Raw genomic sequence first — 24,348 nt, forward strand, 5'->3', positions numbered from 1 at the left:
TGAGTTATCCGCTAAGAGAATGTGATTGATTGAATGTGTGACTGGACCAGGTGGTTCGCTCGGAGGTCAGAAATGGCCTTCGAGTGCCGGCCACGCCTATGGTACCCTCCCGGGGTGTGACAAGAATACTCTCATTGAAACCTTACATACCTGGAATCCGAAGCTTTAGTCGGAACCGAAAGACTTAATGAACACTCTTGAGTCCTAGCTTTTCTCCTCGCCGGAACATTTTGTGTACTACCCGGAGTATATGAATCACCGGAATAGTATTTCTTTACTACCAAGAACTAAAACTATGTTTGAGAAAGTGTAAAGAAGTGTATAGAGAGAAGACTTGCTTGAAAAAGCTTGATGAATAAAATGAGGAAATAAGGTGGGTATTTATAGGTGGGAAAGAGGGACCTAACAATAAATAAAATAATTATAAAGAAAAATCTGAAAATTTAGTGGAAAATTATGATGCCATGGATGATGTTAATTGGAGGACAATTTATGTCATGAGTGATGTCAAATGTATCTAGATCTTTCCATGGTATGTGAAATGAGTTATCTTTGACAAAATACTCATTTTCGGAGTTGCTTTTGAACAAGATAAATTCCTTATTAGGATTTGGTGTCTTCATAAGAATTGTACATATAGAAGTCTAGTTTTATGTCGTTCAAGTATCAACTAATTTGGAGCATCCTACAGTGCGATATAAATTTTCTTCTACAAATACTCCATTTCGTCACAACACACTATCTTACAATAATTAATTTATTTGACCTACTTAACCTCCGAAACCTAAATTATGGTATTCATAAATGTTGTAGGTAATGATCCTGTGGTTACTCAGAAATTTTAATCACCCAATTTGGACAATCCTATAAAAGGTTATGCCCAAAATACAGAGGTTGTATCATTTTTAGGCGAGAATTGAAACTTCGTATACAACGTTTTTAGGGGATGTTAAATCTACAGGTAACCCCAACTCCTGAAATATGTATATTAAGTACTTGTATGGAAGTATGTTTTAGGGAAATAGGAAAGAATCTCCCTACGGTCTGTATAAAGTTCTAACGGAAGTTTTGTTTAACATTCGGGGATGAATGTTCTAAAGGGGGAAGGATGTTACACCCCACACTTTTAAACTCGGAATGTCTCATAAGTTCCTTAGACATTATCATGTGAGCCGGATACGCTACGACACTATCAAACGACTCTAAGGAAGGGAGAATGTGATACCCTATAGTAGAGAAGGTTGGAAATGGAGTCATAAGAATCCGGAAGGAATTGGAGGCTAAGTAATGAGTCGTTGGACTCGATTTACCTACATAAGCTACTAACTTGGAAGTCTTACATACTTAAGCTATTGGAGTACGTACCAAGCTTGCATAGCATTGATGAAATAGGCTCTTAAAATAAGATGAGATTACGAACCCACGAGGAAGAGAAAAAAAATAACGCGGGGCAGCCAATGAGAGGGTGACACGTGGCAGCACCTCAAGCAAGCAGGTGACCCACCTGCTTGGGGTCAAGTAGGTGACCCACCTGCTTGGGGTCAAGTAGGTGACCCACCTGCTTGGGGGAGGTGGGCCCCACTGCCACGTGACAACCCCTCCTTCAGCGCATGGATGCGGTGGCCCAATAGGGGCTGGACACGTGTCACCTCTAGGGGATGACACGTGTCACTCCCTAGGACCATATATATATGTGTATATACAGCATACACTTCAGTTCTTATTCCAAATTTCCAGCCAAAGTGAAGAGAAAACAAACCCTAAAAGTAGAGAGGAAAACGTGACGGCTTAGGAGGAAAAATAAGGTAAGTCCCGATTTCGTTCCATAAATTAATTATCTATAATATAAAACGATGATATGGAAGTATTATTAGTATAAAATTAGGGTTTTGTGCAGAAAAAATCAGACAGCAAGCTGCCACGACGTTACAGCGCGCTAAAACAAAGTTTTGAGGCACAATTTCGGCGAGTTCTAGCCAATTCCGGGAAAGGTAAGGTCTTCCCCTCTAATTTAAAGTTTATGATGTTATTATAGGGTGTATTACACACATGTTTGGCTGATGTAAGTTGGGGAAAAGTCGTAAAAAGTTCGACCTTAGAAATAAACAAAATTGAAATCGCTATAGTTGAATTGTAATCGAATAACGCATTGCGCTTGTGGTGTGGGACTGCCGGTCGTGTGGTAAGGTATTATGATGCTGGAAAATGAGTTAATGATGGCGTGGTATCTTCTGGTTGCAGCCACATGACCCTCCCCTTTGCACAATTAAAGGATTCACGAAAAGAAGGATAAAAACCCTAGTTTTGGTATCGTAGTTTTGAATGGGTTATTTGGGGTTTATATTGTGTAACGTCGCTATAATATACAAATATATGAGCTGCTGGTTATGTTTTTGGTTGGCTGTAGGTGTTAAGGACACGATTGGAAATTCGGATAGGGCACGTTATAGAGGAGGTGTTGTCCAATTTTCGTTAACGCCTTAACTAGTTAAAGAACTAGTCGAGAAAGCGAGCGAAGGGATGAATGCTATGAATACTCATGGGTAGTATAAGTTGCTGAAAAGTCTAAGGTTTTTAACACTTGCATTACTTCCATGTTAAATAGGTTTCGAGGACAACGACGTGAATATGATTAAGGAGAGTCCATAAGAGGTATGTGAAGCTTCTCTTGGTATGTTTTTGGTATATGTATGTAAAGCCTATCTTTTATCTTTTGGCATGTCTTAGATGTAAGCAGGATATGATATGAGCTTTGGGGGTAATTCCATTCCCAAGTTCTGAATATGACTTCAGGACCCTCACTCACTTTTGAATGATTAAAATTTAAAGTAGTAAGCTACTATCTTTGAGTCTTCTATATGACTGTATAACAATTGATTCGACTAAGCTCTTGTTTGTAAAAGAAGAAAGGCTCTGAGATAACCGATGCTCGGACTGCTATAAGATATTTCACATTGGTATATGTCTAAGATTTCCAAAACCTTCTTTTTACATAGTCCTTAGTGACAGTTAGAGAGTATACGTCAGATACCTTCTGCCCTGATCCCCAGGTGATGGTTTACTTGATGAATTCATTGAGTCTCAGATAATAATTTAAACTGTATTTTTTTCTCACTACTCTACTCGTGTGTACTGTAACACTTCTTTCACCGAGTCCCAAGTCGGGTACATTATCATGCACAATTCACTGCATTGTTCATCGAGCCCCTCACTAGAGGGCCGGGTACGTATGTATATATATGATAATGTGTTGTAATAAGGTGGTGATGGCGCCAGGCCTATGATGGTGATATAGTTATGATTCACTGGATCCCTGATAGGGCCGGCTATATTAAAAATTGAGCATGCATGCTTTTGTGATTCACAGAGTACAGGTATATGTCTCCGATTTGATAATTTGTTCCCCTGCTTCTCTATTTTGAATATACCTCCAGTGTATTATGTTATGTTTTACATACTTAATACATATGTCGTACTGACCCCCTTTCTCGGGAGGCTGCGTTCATGCACATAGGTACAGATACAGGTTTTGGGAGTCCGTCAGCTTAGGATTCCATGCATCTCATCTGGAAGAGGCTCCATTATATGTGGGCCTAGTTTTTGATACTGTCCACTGATGTATAAAATTGTTTTGTCTATTCAGGGGTACGACGGGGGCTCTATCCCGCCATATATTATTGTTCATATTTTTAGAGGTCTGCAGACATGTATATGTGGGTTGTGTATGTCAGTTTGATTCAGCTGGGTATACATGATATATGATATATGTTATTATGTTATAGCAACCTTATCGTCTTGCGTGCCCTATCATGTTGTGATACAAACGAAAAGGGCTACAGGTTTATGAAAACGTTATCGCCCAGTGGGGCTCTGTTACATACTATTGTTTTATTTAAAGTTCAATGTGACCACAACTGATAGATATGTATACAGGGGGTCCAGGTCGGACCCCAGTTACGGCCTACGGAGTTGGGTCTTGACAAAATAGTTTTGAAGGAGTAATTTTTTTTGTGTCTTAACTTTAGCCTAGGCCACCTTTGTCGAGATTTTTAACCTAGAGGACATTTTTTTAGGGTGCCGTGCACAATTTTGTTCTCTTATTGGCCAGGAATGTCATGCAGTTTATTCTAGTACCTTAAGGAACGTGCTTCTTTTATTCAAGGATAGTATCTCTTTATGAACTTTCCATTAATGAGGCCAATACACAATCCTTCTAAGACAACCAACTTGTAAGAACCACTTGAGTATACTTCTTGTACCATGTATGGTCCATCCCAATTAGAGGAGAACTTGCTTCCAGATCTATGAGAAGTAATAATGGGCCTTCTTACAACAAGAACTTGGTCATCCACTTAAAAGCATCTAAGATGAACCTTCTTATTAAAAGATCGAGCTAGACGAGCTTGATAGAATTCCAAACTTTTTGCCTTTACTCTTTTTTTATCAAGAGCCTATGATTCTTCAAGGCATAATCGAACATTTTCTTCATCAGTGAGTACTTCTTGAATGGAACTCCGCAATGATGAAATTTGACGCTCAAGGGGAAGGACTGCTTCAACTGCATAAACAAGAGAATATGGAGTCGTTTGTGTTGGCATGTGATATGTAGTCCTATATGCCTAAAGAGCTTCTTTCATTCTTTCATGACAATCTCTCCTAGACTTGAAAATAACTTTCTTCAACAAGTTACAGAGTGTCTTGTTAAATACTTCAATGAGGTCATTAGCAGCAGCATAATACATAGAGGAATAACGCTTTTTGAAACCAAAAAGATCACATATATTTGCCATTAACTTGTAATCAAATGTCTTGCCATTGTCTATCAATATATATCGAGGAATACCAAAACTATAGATAATATTGATTCAAATAATTAGCGATATTCTTTTTCTTCACTTCTTTAAGATAAACATCTCCATTTTGAAAAGTAATCAATTGCAGCCAGGATGTACAAATTTGTACCAGAGGACTTAGGCCATGGTCCAACAACATCCAAACTTCAACCTTCAAATGGCCATGAAGGAATAGTTGGGTGCATTACTTCTGAAGGTTGATGTACAAAATTTACATGGAATTGGCAAGCTTTACACCTTCAGATGTAATCCAAACAATCTTTCACCATGGTTTTCTAATAATATCCCATTTTTTTAATGTGAAAATGAAGTTTTGGCCAAGATTGATGCTCTCCACATACTTCAGAATGTGTTTCTTTCATGGCTTGAGTAAATTCATCTTCCCCCAAAAATCATAAAAGTACTCCACCAAAATGATCGCTTGTAGAGTGTATACTTATAATAAAGAAAACGAGGGGCTCACCATCAGATTTTTGTTCTCCATCAAAGATTTTCTGACAATATTCCATACGACAAGTAATCAATTATTGATTCTCGCCAATCTTCAATTTCAGCCTCAAAAGTGGCAATTTGTTCAAATTCTTCTTCATGCTCATTTGGTGGAGGAGCTATCCATATTTAGAAAACCACAACTTGCATTTGATCATGTGATACTAATGCATAAGCTAAAGTTGCCAACACATCATCATCCAACTTTCTAGGGACATGTTGAATACCCACCTCTCTAAGCCAAGCTATCATCTTTTGAGCATAATTCAGTATGGGAGTAACTCAAGCTTCTTTACCTCAGAATTACATAAGACTTGATTGATCACCAACTTGGAATCCCCAAAATCTGGTATTTGCAATTGTTTTAAAGCAAAAGTCATTTCAAGCCCAAGCAAGAGTGCTTGATATTCGGCAACATTATTGACGTAGTTTTGTGTTAGAGTCAATAAATACGACATAACTTCTCCATAGGAAGTGACAGACACTACTCTAGCACCGTCTCCTTCACGATGCGTAGTGTCATCAAAATACATCTTTCAAGGGAGGTTGAATTTTTAGTTACATTGTGTCTTCTCAACTAATTCATCAGATAACTCCTAATCATTCAAAATTGGATGATTGGCCAATAAATCTACCAAAACTTGTTCTTTTATTGTCTTTTGAGATATATACATAATTTATAATTATTGAAATTGTATGTACCACCTTTCTACATGATCACTTAAGATAGGCTTGGATATGAGTAACTTAATCGGATTTGCTTTAGAGACAAGTCATACAATATGAACTTCTAAGTAATGCTTCATTTTCTGAATTGAGAATACGAGTGTTAGACATAACTTCTCAATAGGTGAATACTTGATCTCATTTTTCATAATCATCCTACTCAAGTAATAAAGGGAGTTTTCTTTTCCTTCATTATTTTCTTGTGCTAGAAGTGCTCTTATTGGACTTTCTAGTGCCGCATTGTATAATATCAACGGTGTTCCAAGTTTAGGGGCTGCAAGTACTGGAAGCTTCATCAAATAAGATTTTATGTTCTCGAAAGTATTTGTACAATCTTGGTCTCATTTTAAAGGAACATTTTTCTTCATAAGACGACTGCATGGTTGATATCTCCCAACTAGATTTGAGATAAACCTTCTAAGATAAGCCAACTTGCCCTGCAATATTTTTAACACATGAATATCTTTAGGCTTATGCATCTTAAAAATAACATTTATCTTGTCTTGGTCAATCTTGATCCCTCGATGTCGAATAATAAAACCAAGAAACTTTTCCAAAGTAACTCCAAAGGCACATTTTAAAGGGTTCTTTTTTGAGTTGGTATCTTCGAAGTCGTTCGAACACCATTCTCAAATATTACAAGTGGTCATCACTCTTCCTCACCACTAAGGCATCAACATAAGACTCATATATTTATGAAGCATTTCATCCAAAATATTCCACATGGCTCGTTAATAAGTAGCTCCAACATTTTTCAAACCAAAAGACATCACTTTGTAGAAATATATGACTTTAGGAGTGTGAAATGCTGTAAATTCTTTATCCTTTGGTGCCATGTGAATTTGATTGTATCCAAATAAACTATTCATAAAAGATATTGATTTGTACCCAATTGTGGAATTATATCATGATCCAAAAATCGAGGTCATGATAGCGCACATTCCCAAACCCAACCTGATGTGTAAGCCGAACAATAAATTACATACAAGACTCTGATAAGGTGAATTCAGACCACAAATAAAAAGGCAAGAAGTAAACTGAAGAATTATTTCAAAATCTAGTGTCATAAGTATAAAGTGCATCTAATATAATTGTCGAATTTGAAATACATCACAAGTCTTCGAACAATAATAAAGATTGAAAGTAAATTATGGAACCAATGGCGATTCGATACACAAGATCTCACCACTAATCCTATGTGAGACTATCCTCTAGAGGAAATTAGCTACCGTGTGGAATACCCTGACTAGGATCTATATCAAAAGTGACACACAAGTAGGGGTGAGTACAATCTATATGTACTCATTAGGTTTGACCGACTGAGTATAAGAAATTAATCAAATTTATGAAATAAACTAAGGAACGCTTCTACCTAAATATAAAAAGTCCCACTCTGACATCGGTGCTGTTAATTTATATAAAACAGCATTAGTAAAGTAAACATATAAGGTCAACTCAATATCACATATTATCAGATAGGACAAATAATTCAATGAGCAATGTAATGAAGTGTAATGGGATGATGCAACGATGTGGTGGTATGGTGGAATTAAGGTTGTCGCACAATATGTCATATATATTCGTCGAGCTAAGGCTTCCAAACAAGGACCCATGGGGGTCTCGCAGTTTATAAACCAAATCACAATTTCAATATCTCATTAACTTGCCACCTAGCTCGTGGTCAAGTATATAAAAAGTTGTCACATTTTATTTTTCAAAAAGAATTTCCACATTTCTCGACGTCCCAAGATCAATGATATGATGAATGAGAATGCATGCATCACAATACATATGGAATGGAGGCAATATTCAACTCAACATGTAATATAAGGTTCAAAGTTCTCAAAATACAACCTAAACATGATATACACCCTCAAATAGATAGTAATAGAAATGAGATAAATTGAAATAAGCATTCACCTATTTTAAAAATATTTCTCAATTGTGATCAAAAACTCCAACTCAAACCTCACGTGGGAGTTAAAAGTCAAATAGTATTAAAAGCTTCTCTTACAGGAAATCATTAATAACATGCTATCAAAGAAAATAGAATAGAAAATAAGGCTCTCACACGGGCTAAACCGCATAAATAAGCCCCATACGCGAATCACAATATAATAAACAATCCCAATTCATATTACGATCCCATCCCAAAATCTATAACTGTAACAACCCCTAAAAATGTTATACATAGTATTCCAATTCTCGATGAAAATGATATTGCTTTTATATTTTGGGCATAACTTTTCATAGGATGGTCTAGATTAGGTGATTCAAATTTTTGAGTAATCCTTATATCATTACCTACAATTTTTGTGAAGACCATATCTTTAGATTCGGAGGCTAAGTAGGTCAAATAAATTAATTTTTGCAAGCCCAAATGAATTATCAAAGTATTCAATTTAATTCAAGTATGAAACTTTATGAGTTTTCATATCATGATTCCAAATGCATAGATTATTAAGTATTTGAAGTTTAATTACCCATCTTATATTAGCGTATGTAAGGATTCAATAAGAGTATTCATTCAACTCTCATTCCTAAAGTATTTTGATTATATGACAAATTATGTTTATTTTCTTTAAGTTGTACTCTAAGGTGTGTGCTATTGATTCATGGATCCTTTCATCCATGAAGCCCAAATGAATTACCAAATTCTTCTATTTAATTCAAGCATGAAACTTTATTGGTTTTCATATCATGATTCCAAATGCATAGATTATTAAGTAGTTGATGTTTAATTACCTATCTTATATTAGCGTATGTATGACTTCAATGAGAGTATCCCTTCCACTTTCATGCATGAAGCCCAAATGAATTACCAAAGTCTTCTATTTAATTCAAGTATGAAACTTTATTGGTTTTCATATCATGATTCTAAATGCATAGATTATTAAGTATTTGATGTTTAATTACTTATATTAGTGTATGTATGACTTCAATGAGAGTATCCCTTCCACTTTCATGCCTATAGTATTTTGATTATATGATAAACTATGTTTATTTTCTTTAAGCCTTACTCTAAGTTATGTGGTGTTTATCCATGGGTTCTTCCACCCATGTAGTTCAAAACTCTTTCAACTAAATCTCTTAATTTCAAGTAAGATTTTCTTATGCGTTATTCTTATTTGTATTTAATAGCATGAATCATGATTAAACTAATGTTATTGGTCTATTTTGATGCAAAATGATTTCATATATATGAATTGAGGGTTTGCAAGTATTTTCCCTATTTAGCTCTTTAAAGGTTGTTAAAATTCATGGTGGGTTGTTTAATGCGTGATTTTTAATTAATGGATTTCAAAGTATTTATGCATAATTTCATTTACATACATGTTTGAAAGTTGAAGTGATTTAAACCCACCTATTTTTACTATATTTTTAATGAAGTTTGAATTGAAAGTTTTGACTCCAAATGAATGTTTATGAAAGCAATATCTATTATCAAAAGGGAGTCTTATGAGATAAAAGAATGATGAAGTGATATGAATAATGAGTTCTTTATGCAATAAGGACAATTCTTGCATATTTGAATTACCAAAGATTTTAATGAGCTATTCTACCAAATATGATATTTTAAATTCTCAAACTACATGTTATGACTATTTTGAAGTCTTAAACTATTTCGTGGGATTGACTTAGAACCAAATGGGTCATTAACGTTGAATTCGGTAAGAGAATCCTAGTAGCAAGCCCTTGTCTCATTAACTATGTGTCAACATAGGAGCTCTTATAGGCTTAGGCTAATGGATCCATGAAAGCCCTTAAAGTTAAAGTTAAAGAATGAATGTTAAGTTGATGGAGTTCTATCCTAGGCAAGTAGACTCCCGGGCCAACGTAAGGGGTTATGTTGGATTCCATGTAATAGCTCGCATGGTTTTAAATATCGGTTATGGTCATCTTCCCACATATGTATGATTTAAATGCTATCTACTTGATTACTCATGCATGCATTCACTTATGTATTTTACCTTATGAATGTCTTAATGTTTTTATCATGTTGCATGCCTAGATACTTAGTACATTCAAAGTACTAATGCATATTTTTTTGCCTACATGATATTACCATGTAGGGACTGGTGCTCCTCCTCGTTCTCCTCCACGTGGCTAGTTGAGATTTCATTTGAAAGCTACTTTTGGTGAGTTTTCATATTTCGGGAACAATAGTCCTTTATCTTTCTTGCTTATGATATGTTGAGATCTTTAGACACTTACTATAACATTTCTTTCTATTATGATTGAGGGTGAGCTAGGACTTGTCTTAGCCTCGTTAAATCTAAAAGTTAGAGGTATTGTTGGACATATATAAGTTGAAGATTTACTATTATGGTTTTCGCTTGTTTTTTTATTATTAACTATGAAAGGCTAAATGAATGCTAAAAGGTTTGTTTGAGGTACTTTCAAATTCCTCATTCGCCATATCACGTCTAGGTCCTAGGCTTGGGTCATGACAATAACATAAAAATGATAAATTACTCAATCCTAGTTTCAAAGAAGGATAGCAAAACGTACATTGAAGGTCAAAACTTCACTCGAACACTCTAATCGGAGCTCTACTATCACACCCTGACTCCTAAATGATCACCAACTATTCAGAATAGAAAGATTTCATCAAACGGAGTTCAGCGATACTCATATTGTAAGGTTAAAGAACTAGGGTCAAAATCATCAAAAAATCAGCTCATAAATGAAATTTTAAAATTGAAATTTTTATTTGAAATTCAGAATCTACGCATCAAGGATGTTTGTGATAGAAAAACCCAATAAAATCGAGTCCGCCATTGCTCCTCTGGCGTCTTTTTTGAAATTTGACTGTTTGCCATTGCTCCTCTGCGACATCCGCCTTGCTGTCCTGTGTTCTTCCATCTGAACCGTCTATTTATTTTTTCTTCTGTTCTGATTCCATCGCAGTCTTCCCAGCTTGTTGTAATAAGGAGGTCTCACAGTTTAAGCCGTTGTGTCCCAGTACACTGCATTTATTGCAGAAAATATCCGACCCTTCGTATAAGATGAGTTGTCCGTGGTTCCCTATGTAAATGGCTTTCTTAACTGGTATTCCTATTGCTACTTTGACATAGAATCGCGCATACCGACCTCTAAGTGTTTCTGAGGTGCATACATCCGTTTTACTAGCTTCCCTATCATTTTCCCCACTTTGGCCAGAATAGTGTGGTCGTAGAACTCCGTCGGAAGCTGTGGGAGTATTATCCATATGGCTGATACGTTCTCTATAGCTTCCGAGGCTACAAGTTTGGTTGCCACTTCTTTACCGATAGAAAATATTCATTGATGAACCACGGTCCATTTTGGAGGGTGTGTTGCATATTTTCCTCTTTGAAGAATTTCAGTATGTAGTAATCATGTTCCAAATCAATTAGGACAATTTCTTCAGTGGTTCTCCAAAGAGCTGATAGTTTCCTTTTGAGCTATTGATGGTTGATTTTTTCCCCTAGTAGTTTAATGATGATGGAGAAAGACCATGGTGTATAGATCCTTGTTTTCTCATCCTCCGACAACACGATACTTTCTCCTTTTTCAATATCATTCTGGCTGGGGTTGTTCCGCTGTGGAGCTCCTCCCGACTCCAGTGGATTTGACTCTGTTTGATGTAGTATCATATCTACAATGCAATTTGATTTATTGTGGGACTTCCCATCTTGTATTGGGTATAGGGCCACTAGAATATTTTTGAAGGTTGGTTTAATTACAACCCTTTTGTCTGAGTTGATGGGATTTTCATCAGGTGGTGCCGGTTGGTTCAGTTCTGTGTAGTTTAGAGACATGCTAATTGGATTGTTGGCCTTGGAAGTGTTATTCTAGTGAGAAGCGAGAGCTTCCCAGGAATGTGTTAAAGATGGGGTCTTGTGTTCAATGCCATGTACATGTAAGAAAATTATGGTAAAAAAGATAACTACTTTAAAGTGGAAATTACTTTTAAGAGCAAATCCTTTTAGAAAGAAATTACACTGCTATTCGCTCTTCCTCAGATGCTCTCTGCTTCTCTCTCTCGACACGAATTAGCTCCCCCAATTACCTGCCCTCGCTATTTTCAGTTCTCAATATCCTTTAATCCGTGTCTTTAAGTGAAGTATAATTAGGGTTCCGTGCTAATAATCGAGTGTAGGGGGCCATCGGAGCATATGATGTATGTTGATCGGGTGGAGACAACTACAAAGAGGTCGATACAAAATAGGCTTAACTACAACACTTTTGATGATTTCGCTCGCCGGTAAGAGGTAATTGTCTCTCTCCTTTTTACATTTATCATCCTTTTGGTAGCTTCAGATTTTTATAGTTTTACAGTTTTCTCACGTCTTCTATCTTTAAACATTTGTGAATATGCATTTTGTTAGATGTTTGATAAATTGTTTCTCTGAGATTTTTCCTTCAATGCGTACAGGAGTGCTTTTATATCAGTATGGATGAATTTAAGTGTCAAGTAAAGGAGTGTGTAGGCCATTTGTATGATGCATTTCAGTACAGAGCTGTGATTTAGCATCTCACTGCTATTGCATGGATAAAAAAGTTGTTTTCTGGGGAACGCAAGTTTTAAACATGGTACAATGAAGTTTCATTAACAATGTTGCTGCAATTTGTTATCTGAATGCTTTCCTCACATTTGTCTTTACAGATATATAGGCCTGAAAATTGTGGAAAGATAACCTTAGCTGTCAATGCTTTTGCAGAATTACAGGTGCACTATGTTTTTGATTTATTCTACCTATCAATGATCGTGGTGCTCTTACTAGAGTTTGTATTGTTAACCAAATTTTTGGCTGTCTCACAAGCAGACCAAATGTGTAGATTGGGTGTTGTAGATCTCATATGTATTGATTCAGTCTCAGCCATTTTTCCACGAGCTGAAATTGAGGTAACCCAACATTTTAATTTTTGTGCAGGAAAAAATTGGGATGCAGCAACTAGGTTAACAAGCACGTCTGGTGAGTTGAGCTTATAATTTGTTTTCTCTATCAAAATGAGTAATATGAAGTTAAAAGTTAAGATAGTTGCAAGGTGACTGACTTTTCCATCTAAATCAGTTTTTTTACATGAAAGGCAATCATATTTTTCTTTACTAATAATTGGTTAAATGTATCTGTTCATGGCTTTAAAACCAAAGAATCATAGCTTTTGTAAAGTCGGCTCCCACATTTTCCATGGCAGTTAGGTTCTTCACAGGACCTGCAGTTGTTTCTGCTGCTTCTATCTATATTGGCCTTTGTGATGTATTAGTACATGTAGCCATCATTCAAGAATATGTGTTCGAGTTTAACTTTTATATATTGACAATTTAAACTGATACTGTCATTTATAACTTGTAGGTTGCTCTTCCCCACGACATTCTTCCCTTTGTATTGGCAAAAGAATACGACGTTCATCCTAATATCCTTAGCACCTCATAGATTTCTACTGTTAGTTTGAACCTACAAAGTTTAAATTCTGGTCCAAGCAAGTGGCGAAGAAATTGCAGTGAAGAGGCTATCTGCATCAATTTGTTGATGCTCCTGTAAGGCTTGCTGCTTGTGCTCTCGAATCTTTGCCTCCTTTGGAGAAGTGTATTGCTGCAACTTGTGGATATCTTGAATCTGTTTGAGGTATTGCTCACTTAAAACACTATCATCAAATACATTTAACATTTGACAATCACATAATTATTAAGTTGTGCTTTAGTGTAGTGAAAGCTATATAAGTCCACAGAACAACTATATGTATATTTCTTAAACCACATCATAGTTAGTGACTGTATGTATTTATATGTTTAGTTGCCTATAAATAAAGGCCAAACCAACTGCAATGGCTATCAGAAGACTCTTCATGAGTGTGTGCAAATTTTTTGGCTAAGGGTGTGCATCGGACCACCCTTCACTTAAGGAAGCTCTACCCATGGTTAAGCCACACCCTTCTTTCTTTATTGAAGATCATGTTGTAGCTAGAGTTTCTTCTTTAATTAATGGTGTTAATTTGACTTGGAATTGTTGCAGCTTGGTTCTTGTCCAGCAATGCACTTTTCATCTGCAAATGCTTTGGTGAGCTCTTAGATGCATTTTATGTATGTGATATTGTTGAAGTCTTATGAACCCTTTATGTAAGACCTCTGTCACGACTAGATTTCTCAGGCCATGATGGCACCTGCTAACACCCACCAACAGGTAAGCCTAACCCTTAGCCCTTAACCCGAAACCAGAGGCAACGGTCTTTCAAGCGGATGATAGAAAAAAGAGGAAAGTAAAAAATAATGAGAAGAAATAGAACAATTGAAACAATCATAAGAAACCACCCAAAGACCTAATATCAATCGATACTTGAGGACCTAAATAAAAATATGAATACAAGGCTTTTTAAAATACATAATAAGTACAGACAGTCTTCGAAAGCAAGTAAATACTAGTCCTAGTTTATCACAGATGGAGATCGGCAACTCTGAACGCTAGAAGCTCACCAAATCTCTGAATCAAGCTGCCCCGCACCAATCTAAATCAATGGCAATAACCCATACTATGATCTACAGGGGGAAAAAGTGTAGTATAAGTAGCAAACGAATAGTACTCAGTAGGTATAGGTTGACTAAGCTCCACAGATAAATCAAGTATAAATCAAAGGTAATCAAGTAAATATAGCACAAGTAAAAAAATAAGATCTAACATAAGGTAAAACATGAAATGAGAGTAAAGAGGTAGGATACATATGTAAGCATAGAAGGCAGAGTTGGAGAATGCACCTGCACGCACAAGCCACATCTATTTATAGTAAGTAGACACTAAATGAGTCAACTAATCAACCACAGAATCACTGTCTACCACAACTCCTCACATGCCACCTAAAGACCAAACCAATTGAGTCTAACAGGAAATACCAATAATAACAACCCAAACTAAAACGCCCTACAAACCAACTACAAGTACGACAAGAGATAAAAACAGGTATAATCAGACAACCGACCGGATGTCCATACCCTCGAAAGGTGCAAACAATGACAAACATACCCCCGGCCCCCATAAATCGGGGGACCAAACAACAAACAAATATACTGGTGATAGGAGATGCTAATGAATGCAAGTTTGTAGTAAAAATCAGTAACCTCATCGGTGACTCTCAATAATCAACAACAACAACACAACTGTATAGACTCACCCGGCCCTCGGCCTGCGAGGTTGGACCCATGTAGTCCTTCATCCATTTCAATGGTGCACTGGCCAGAGGGGCCCATAGGGGACGCGGGAAGTCTATATACACTGCCTGGGCCCAAACCAGGTCTTACATAGACATATAGTATCCCCGTAGTGGTGCTTAAGAGTGAGTGGCCAAGCCGATGTAAAAAAGGGCAACGCCGCACCGGATAATCAAGTACAGGCTAAAGGCATCCCAGATGCAGCCATAGTATAAAAAGGTATTGCCACGCCGGATATCAATAGAAACTAAGCGCATCCTCGATGCTTTTGAACTGCCAATATAAATTGAAGAACATCCTCAATGCCTCATAAATCTCAAACCATTTTATCAAAGTAGTCCAGGTGGAACAACTCCCGTTAAAAACCACCTTCAAAATAATGAAAGGGGTGAGAAAACCTTCTCAAAATAAATAGTGAAAATCCAATGAAACAACCAGGTTCGTACCACAATACGAGTGAATATGCTAATCAATGCAAGCATGCCATCACAAGTATCCAAACAAGACACATATCATCCAAACGGTAACATCGAATTATACCACATTACCAAGTCAAAGGAACTAACCATCGATCCAATCACTCCTCGAGCATAGCTTTGGGCCCAATCAATGGATAATAGACATAGAGTAGCAAAAACCTACCGCTAAACAAGAGCAACAATCGAGACATAGCTCAGAATTATATAGGGGAAAATATCTCTAGAAACGATGCCTTACCCCAAAATATTCCATCTCCGATCTTAACAAGCACGGCTACGACGAGCCTCAGAGGTCCTCGGCACTAGCACTAATTCACACCAACCATACACGCCCTTTCGAAAGCTACGTCTAGCAATAAATACACTGGAATTAAACATCTAAGGCTCAAACCTAGCCTAAGGCCATCAATACGGATCCTAAGAAGGATAATCTCACCAAACCATAAAGCAATCAAAACCACAAACCTAAAATAAGGGTCTCAAGAGGCTACGTGTAACATTTCTCAAAAATACTCACAAGTGCCTTAAAAATGTCTTCGGAATAGGTCGCTTGCATAACACATTATCCTTATTTTTTTTTGGCAAATCCGAGTTTGGAATATTGATCAGGGGGTCAAAACTTGCGGGAAAATAGTCTCGGTGGATTTTTAGGACTTGTGTATCAAAAGATGAATTTTTCAAGAATTGTGCAGAATAGAAGGGTGTGCGGCAAGTACGCATCGCGGATTGCTCCCCCATAGTTCAATTTTATCCGAAATCTAGCCAAAAATCACTTCTAGGAAAATAAGGCATAAAAGCATTCAAGGAATTCGATTTACCCTTTTTCACATAAAACGCATGTAGCCAATGCGATTTACATGTTCCCAAATTTAGTTTTAAGTGGGGGTACTTTAGACATTTCCCAAATTGTTAGTTAATGAATCTGGATAGTTTTAGGTCCTAATTCATCTCAATAAACTAACCTACACCTCTAATTTCATTCATTCTTCTATAATTCACCTACTAAAATATTTCTCTCGCTACAAAAGACTCTCCAAGACTCCATTGAAGATCTCCAAGAAAATCACTCAAGCTCTACATCAAAACTCTCAAATTTTTCCAATTTTTTTTGTTTTGTCACTCAAGATATATGGGTATTGATTCATGGATTCTTTCTTCCGTGAAGCCCAATTAATTTCTCTAGTTTTCTATTAAATTCAAGTATGGAATTTTATGGGTTCCATGAATTTTCTTTCAATTTCATGAATTTAGTTTAATTATATGATTCTCTACTCAAATATGTATGAATTTTAAGATATTGCATGATTTCAATGATTTTCCAATAAATCTTTTTACATAATACTTAGGGTTCATGATCTCATTATGGGTTTTGATTAATTCTTATTAAATTGCATTAACTATGATTCTAATTATGATTATAAGTCAACTTTAGTATAAATTGATGGTTATTGCATTGAATTGAAAAGTTTTTTCATGAATTTTTCTATATTGATCTTTAGATTTCATGTTATGATTATGGGTATTTTCGATTATACTTCCAAATGATATTATCCTTATGAATTATGTATGGGCTGATAGAAAAGTATATGATCATGCATGTTTTTAAGTTAATTTTAAGATTTTCAAGTCAATTGATCATGCATTCATATTTTACCATAATTTTTAAGTATGAATTATGATTATGCATTTCAACTATGATCATGAATTATAAGTATGTTTCAAATTATGATTTTCATGCAAATTATGGAAAGGGTTACTTAGGGCCCAATCTGATGTCTTAAGGAATGATATGAATTATGTATGTATGAATTGTTATGTATAAGAACAATACCCGCATTGCACTTATGTTATAAAAATGAGTTACTCTATGGTTTCAAATCTATGATCATGATTATGATATATGTTCATTACGATTTCTATATTATGTATGATATTCCGGTTATAGCTTACCTAGCACCGAGTGTACCTTGGGATAGACATTCTCTCCCGTAGCAAAGGCAAGAGAACCGTAGTAAGATCCCATTGTCCCAACACTACGTGCCACCGTAGGTTAAAGGATTACCAATAGAGGAGGCTTGATTCCTTAAGGATTAGGGTCATCCGTAGTTAAGGCTCGATCCTTTATATAGCTTAGTGGATCCACTTAGACATAGTATAGTCTATCTTGGCAAGTAGTCTCTCCCTTTCCTTTGATGTATGGGTAAATATTGGGACTCCATGTTATAGATCACATGGTTTATGTCGGTTAACGGTCGCTCTCACAAAGGTAAAAAGGTCTCTCTCTCTCTCTTAATGTTCAAGATATTTCTTACTATAGCTAATATATCTTTCACCAAGAATATGAATTTTAAAATAACTTTTATCTCCAACATATGCATTGTTCTTTTATGTTTTAAATGACTAATCCTATCATTTACTTCATATGATACTCTTATGGTTTATTATGCATTGATACTTCTTAAGACTACTTATGATTTTTACTACTTCTTCTATCATGCTATTTAAAATGGTGAGTTGTATAAACATGATTTCCTATGTATTGCATTGCCTACAGACTTAGTACATTCAAATGTACTAACGAATATTTTTTGCCTACATTATATCACAATGTAGATATGGGCGCTCCATCCTCTTTTCGTGGCTAGTTGGTGTTCCATTGAAGATTAGTATGGTGAGTCCTCATGCTTCGAGGGCAACCCGAGTCATTCTTTTCTTTTGTTTTTAGACTATGATGATGTTTAGAGACTATTCTATATTGTGTCATTACTTTCTTTAAAGGTGAGCTAGGAACATGTCCTAATCCTCGCCTATGTAGTCATGTAGAGGTATGTTGAGCATATGTATAAGGAGTCTATATTATCATGATTCTCTTTATATGTGCTATATTCTTGAACTTTTATGAGTTTTCCCTTATTGTTCATATTATGTGTGCTTATGATATGCTAAGAGGCTTGGTTGGGTTTTATTCGGGAATCCTAATCGTCATGGCACGGCTAGGTCCTAGTTCGGATCATGACAAACTTGGTATCAGAGCACAAGGTTCAAGTGTCCTAGGGAGTCCAATATGCCGCATCAAGTAGAGTCTTATTCATAGGTGTGAAGCGTGCCACATTTATGAGTAGAAGGCTATAAGGCGCTTTAATAAATCTTCACTTCTTTCATGATCCATGTTGTGTGATAGAGCATAGTCTAGGTTTTCCCCCCTAACGATTGTTCTTTGCGAATTTCAGAAGATGCCTCCAAGAAGAGCTCAAATCCAAAGAAGGATTGATACTAATAAGGGTTTTATAAGGTCAAGTATTTCACTATGGGGTGCTCTCGTGTTGTTGTTAGAAAGAAGGATGAGCCACTTCGCATGTGTAAAGATTACCGGCAATTGAATAAAGTCACAATAAAGAATAAGTATTCCATTCCAAAAATAAATGATTTATTTGATTAACTCCAAGGTGCAAGTCATTTCTCCAAGATTGACCTCTGGTCCGGTTATCACCAATTGAGGGTAAGGGAGTGTGATGTTTCCAAGATGGCTTTTCGAATGAGGTATGGATATTTAGAGATTTTGGTTATGTCATTTGGGTTGACTAATGCTCCCGCTATTTTTTTCTGAACTTGATGAATTGAATTTTCAAACCGTATCTAGATATGTTTATGGTGGTCTTTATTGATGATATATTGATTTATTCTGAGAATGAAGAAGAGAATATGGGTCATTTAAGAATTGTGTTACAAACCTTGAGAGACAAGTATTTATTTACCAAGTTTAGTAAATGTGAATTTTAGTTGAAGTCCGTGGCAATTCTTGGTCTCATTGTTTTCGGCGGTGGTATTTGCTTTGAAATTGAGGAGACACTATCTCTATGGTGTTCATGTGTATGTTTTGACCGATCACAAGAGTTTGCAATATGTGTTTAGCCAAAAGAATTTGAACCTTAGGCAAAGAAGGTGGTTTAAACCCTTAAAGGACTACGATATGAGGGTGTTTTACCATCCGTGTAAAGCAAATATTATTGCTAATGCTCTTAGTAGGATATCCATGAATAATGTTGCTCATGTGTAAGATGACGAGAAGAATTTAGTTAAAGATGTTCATCGATTGGCCTATTTGGGGGTAAGATTGAGTAACTCTAATGAGGGTGGTGTTCGTGTTTGAAATGGTTCGAAATTATGATTGGTAGTGCATGAGAAATTGGTGGTTGATGAGAAGATCGAGGTTCTCTCACAAAGGAGAGATGGAACGTCATTACCAAAGTCGGTTATGTGTTCCAAATATTGATGGCCTAATAGAAATGGTATTGAGTAAAGCCCATAACTCTCGATGGATGAATTAGGGAAGATTGGGGAGAGAGTGGGTGTTTTGTATTGTGATGATTGAAATATGATTATTCCATTTAAGGTTATAGACATGGGGCAAGAGCTAGATGAGACCTTGTTGTGTGAAATAGATAGGTAAGAGTATATTGGTGTAACCTTTGGTAGGAGTTAATACAAATGAGGAATAGAGATGCTAATGTAGACATAAAAATTCTTAAGTGATGTTGACTTCAAGGGATCCATAAAGTGGTTAGAATGGTTGGCCTGAATATGTGGTTGTAGATATGTGAATGATTGTAGTAGGCTATTGATGACTTCTTGTTAAGGGTTTCAAGTGAGTGTATTAGAGTGGTTATGAAACTAGGCTTGAATGTAGTGTTGATGGCATATGGGTGAATGTACGATATATTGGGTATTTCTTTATTAGGTTTGAGGTTTATTGAATATGGTAGTAAGGGGTAGTACTGTTGGAATCGAATTTCCTAAAGAGGTAGAAGGCCCTAAGGCGTATTGGTAAGGTAGCCTATGAACTTGATTTGTCATTATAGTCAGCCTCAGTTCATCCAGTATTCCATTTTATCAATATTGAGAAAATGTGTTGGTAATTTGTCACACCCCAGGAGGGTACCCTAGACGTGGATGACACTCAAAAATCATTGCTGGCCCTCAAGCGAACCACTTGGTCCAATTACACTTTCATTCAGTCATATTCTATCAGCGAAAGACTCAACTCACAAGAATACTATTCATAAATAAGGCCAAAGGTCAACCACATATTCAGTCAACAACTAGTATGAATGAAACTAGTCAAAACGAAATAATCAACATCATCCATACTCTAGTCTATGAAGCCTCTATCAACAATCTAAGAGGTTCCAATGATAGGTTCATGGCTACCACAAATCAAATAAAGGAAAACTAACTCAAAGCTGAAAAGATAACTGCGGTATCCTCCGGAAATAGGGAGGACTCACCAACTAGCTGGAAGCGAATAGATCCTCAACAGTGTGCCTGTTGATGATCTCTAGTACTTATCTCTGCATTATGAAATGATGCAGGCCAAATGACGTCAGTACGTGAAATGTACGAGTCTGTAAAATGGCAGAATGAAACATACATTAGGGTAAGATCAAATCAACTCAGATCCTCAACTCAAAAGAAGGAACAACTAAATCAAGATGTCCTAAGTTTAAACAAGAATATGATTTAGACAAGACCAATCATATACTACCCAATCCAATCCATTCCAATCCGACTCAGAGTACTATTAAGACTTATATGAGAGTTTCTCTTATCCGACAACTATCACTTATGAGGTAGTAATAGTATAATAAACCGACATTGTTGCCACGTCTATTCCTACTTTGCCAGGGTAAGAACGAATCAACAATCATGGATCCATAACCAATCATGTCCTATCATATCAGGACAGTAATTTGGAAAACATCCGACAGTAATTTGGATTTGAGTTATTACTTACTCTTATCCAATTTGGTGCTCGATACTCCTCCCAAGACTCAATGCTCATAAAACTTTATCCAATCAGTTCAATCTAGTCATTTCGACAAGTCTCATTTGGACCCTTATTAATTCATCAATCCCATCACAATCAAACCTCTCAACCAATCATATTATCCAATCAACCCCAATCATATTTTTCAAGAGTAGTTTAGATATGTATTTATGACAACAATTAATCCTATCCAATCATTTCTCCATTCATTTAGCCAATCTTTTGAGCCTAAATCATGATTCACCAAGACTCTAAATCAACAATTAAGGATACTCAAAATATTTAAGTTTATAACAAAAATATGTATAACAACTCATACCAATCAACTCTTAGACCCAATCATAGTATAAGAATATTGTAATATAGGAATCAATCCAGGTTCATGGGGATGAAGACATGAAGCATTTATCAATTTCTCAACATAAACATAACAAAATCAAGTTAGTAGATGTAAAAACTCATTAGGACAAAGATCTATCAAAAACTTAAATTCCTATGAACATTCAACTCCAAGAAGATGTAGGGCACATGGGTGAATTCAATCCATGTTATGAGTAACCTTACATACCTTAGAGTAGATCTTGAAGAAATCTTGATGTTAGGTCCTAAATGGAGAGTTTCAATCCTTGAGTTTGAGAGCAATTTTGTTAGAGATGATTTGAGAGAGAAGAAGATCAAGTTTGGGGTTTTTTGAGAAGGCTAAAGACTGAAAAAAATGCCCTAAAATCTCATCCAAGATCATATATATATATATATATATATAATAGGGAATGGTCCAAGTTTCCCTAACTAAAATCTGGAAAAACTGGCCAAGTCCGCGCCAGGTCCGCGTCACGGACTTAGCGCGCACCTCTCTGGTCAACTGGGCATAACGTTTTACTTTGAACTGCAAAAAATGCACTCTTGGTGGCGTTGGAAATAAAAATCAAAGATCTTTAATTTTACAGGTCATGGTCCACCCAATTTGGTATATTCTAGTAGATATGGTCATTTGAAGTTGAACCTTATACGAACTCATACGAAAACTTAGCCAATAGAAATTCTTTGGACTCTGCTTGGTGTTAGAGATCCCTTATGACCCTAAAACACATATAATACACTTTAAATACTTAGGAATTGATACTAACTCATATATACAACTGAAGTCACCGAGTTCGATCTTACACGCACATAAAGAATGGTTCAGGTCTTGAAATAGAAATTTTTGAGGTGTTACAATATCTCCCCCTTGGGATCATTCGTCCTCGAATGATGAGTAAGGATGGACTCGAGGTACAAATAGAAATTACGAATCAATCATTCAACCAATCAAATGCTCAAAATAATTTACTACTCAAACTCAAGAATGGACATACCAATTCAAATCAAGGAAAGGGACATTACCTTCAACATTCTCATCGATAGGCATGAATAGATGTGAATATTTAGCTTTCATATCTTCCTCAGCTTCCTATGTAGCTTCATTAACAAAATTGGTTCCTCTACAAGACTTTGACTGAGACAATCTCCTTGGTCCTCAATTTGCGAACCTAACGATCAAGAATTTGGACTGGAATCTCTTCATAGGACGAACTATCATTAACTCTAATACTATCAATGGGGACTATCAATGAAGGATCACCCAAGCACTTCTTCAACATCGATACATGAAATACCGAATGAATGGCGGCTAGTTTAAAAGGTAACTCCAACTCATAAGTGACACTCTCAATCCTCCTCACAATCTGGTAAGGGCCGATGTATCGAGGACTAAGCTTTCCCTTCCTTCCAAACCACATGACGCCCTTCATGGGTGACACTTTCAAGTATATCCAATCATCCACCTCAAACTCTAAGTCTCTCCTTCTCACATCAGTGTAAGATTTCTGGCGGCTTTGGGCTATCTTTAATCTATCTCCTATAACCTTCACCTTCTCCATAGCTTGCTAAACAAAATCAGGCCCAATCAACTCAACTTCACCAACTTCAAACCGCCCAATTGGTGACCTACACCTCCTTCCATACAAATCTTCATAGGGAACCATTTGAATACTTGCATGATAACTATTATTGTATTAAAACTCTATGAGAGGTAAATGATCATCCCAATTTCCTTTGAAATCAAGTTCACATGCCCTTAACATAGCCTCCAATGTCTGAATGGTGCGCTCTGCTTGGCCATCTATTTGGGGATGAAAGGCTATACTAAGATTCAGCTTTGAACCTAGTCCTTTCTAAAAGGATCTCCAAAATTGGGAAGTGAATTGAGCTCCTCTTTCTGAGATGATGAAAGGATCTCCAAAATTGGGAAGTGAATTGAGCTCCTCTATCTGAGATGATAAATAAGGGAACCCCATGCAATCTGACAATCTCCTGAATATACAATTTTGCATATCTCTCTGCATTCCACTCCACCAATAGACTTCCCTCAAGTCATGATACATCTTTGTAGAACCAGGATGAATAGAGTATCTGGAATTATGCGCTTCAGCCATAATCCTTTTCGAACATCATCAACATCTGGGACACACAATCTATTTTGGTACCTCAACATACCATCTCCCCCTTTCGAGAAAACCATCACCTTTTATTTGTGAACAACCTCTTTCAGCTGAAGGAGGACGTGATCTTGGTCTTGCTTCGCTTTTACCTCTGCCACAAGGGAATATGCAGACCTATTCTGAACATTAACTCTACCTTCATTATGCTTCTCAAGCTGAACTCCCAATCGAGCTAATCTATGCACCTCTTTAGCCAATTCTTTCTTTCCCTCCTCTATATGGGTAGTGCTACCCATAGACAACCTGCTAAGAGTATCTTCAACAACAT

General features: G+C 36.4%; 1 long non-coding RNA gene across 1 annotated transcript; it reads left to right on the forward strand.

Annotated features, from left to right (window-relative positions):
• Positions 1 to 10,899: 10,899 nt before the first annotated feature.
• On the forward strand, positions 10,900 to 13,955 carry LOC129900642 (uncharacterized). Its single transcript, XR_008769658.1, has 7 exons — positions 10,900 to 11,952; positions 12,193 to 12,304; positions 12,469 to 12,626; positions 12,700 to 12,762; positions 12,968 to 13,009; positions 13,391 to 13,663; positions 13,832 to 13,955. It is a non-coding gene; the product is annotated as an uncharacterized LOC129900642 (long non-coding RNA).
• Positions 13,956 to 24,348: the final 10,393 nt, after the last annotated feature.

This window comes from Solanum dulcamara, chromosome 8 (genome assembly GCF_947179165.1).
Source record: "Solanum dulcamara chromosome 8, daSolDulc1.2, whole genome shotgun sequence".
Taxonomy (NCBI): domain Eukaryota; kingdom Viridiplantae; phylum Streptophyta; class Magnoliopsida; order Solanales; family Solanaceae; genus Solanum; species Solanum dulcamara.